The following is a 721-nucleotide window of genomic DNA, read 5'->3' on the forward strand; positions in this document are numbered from 1 at the left end:
AGCAGTGTTCCTGGTCGAACACATATGTTATGCACAAACTCTTTTTTTAGTTGATTTAATAATGATTAACAAGACCATAGGACAAGAGAGGTACAACTCCACATAATTCCCATCACTGGAGTTGCTCATCCCATCCCCTCCAATGGAAGCTTTCCTGTTCTTTGCCCCTCTGGGAGCATGGACCCAGGATCATTATGGGTTGCAGACGGTGGTAGGTCATTGCTTCACTGCTAAACATGGGCATTGACAGTCGATCTACACTCCCAGACTGTTTGTACTAAAATTGGAATGACACAGAGAAGATTGGCATGGTCCCTGCACAAGGATGACTGACAAACACCTAGAACTGAACTGCTTTCCACATATAGAGAGACTACTTCACAAGCAGTGGCACAAGCACTGCAAGTGTTTCTGTATCTCTCTCCTTCTCTATCTTCCCCTCCCACCTCAATTTCTCTCTGTAGTATCAAAGAAAGAAAAGAAGAAAGGAAGGAAGGAAGGAAGGAAGTAAGGAAGGAAGGGAGGGAGGGAGGGATGAAGGGAGGGAGGAAGGGAGGAAGAATGAAAGGAAGGAAGGAAGGAAAGTAGGAAGGAAGGAATGAAGGAGAAAGAAAAAGAAAGAAAGGAGGAAGGAAGAAGAGAGAAAGGAAGAAATAAAAGAAGGAAGGAAAAATAAAGGAAGAAAGTAAGGAAAGAAGGAAATGGGAAATAAAGATTACAA

At 43.0% G+C, this 721-nt stretch overlaps 1 non-coding gene across 1 annotated transcript; it reads left to right on the forward strand.

Annotated features, from left to right (window-relative positions):
• The first annotated feature begins 257 nt into the window (after window positions 1-257).
• On the forward strand, window positions 258-361 carry LOC132538812 (U6 spliceosomal RNA). The gene has a single exon (XR_009550135.1). It is a non-coding gene; the product is annotated as a U6 spliceosomal RNA (small nuclear RNA).
• Window positions 362-721: the final 360 nt, after the last annotated feature.

This window comes from Erinaceus europaeus, chromosome 5 (assembly GCF_950295315.1).
Source record: "Erinaceus europaeus chromosome 5, mEriEur2.1, whole genome shotgun sequence".
Lineage (NCBI taxonomy): Eukaryota > Metazoa > Chordata > Mammalia > Eulipotyphla > Erinaceidae > Erinaceus > Erinaceus europaeus.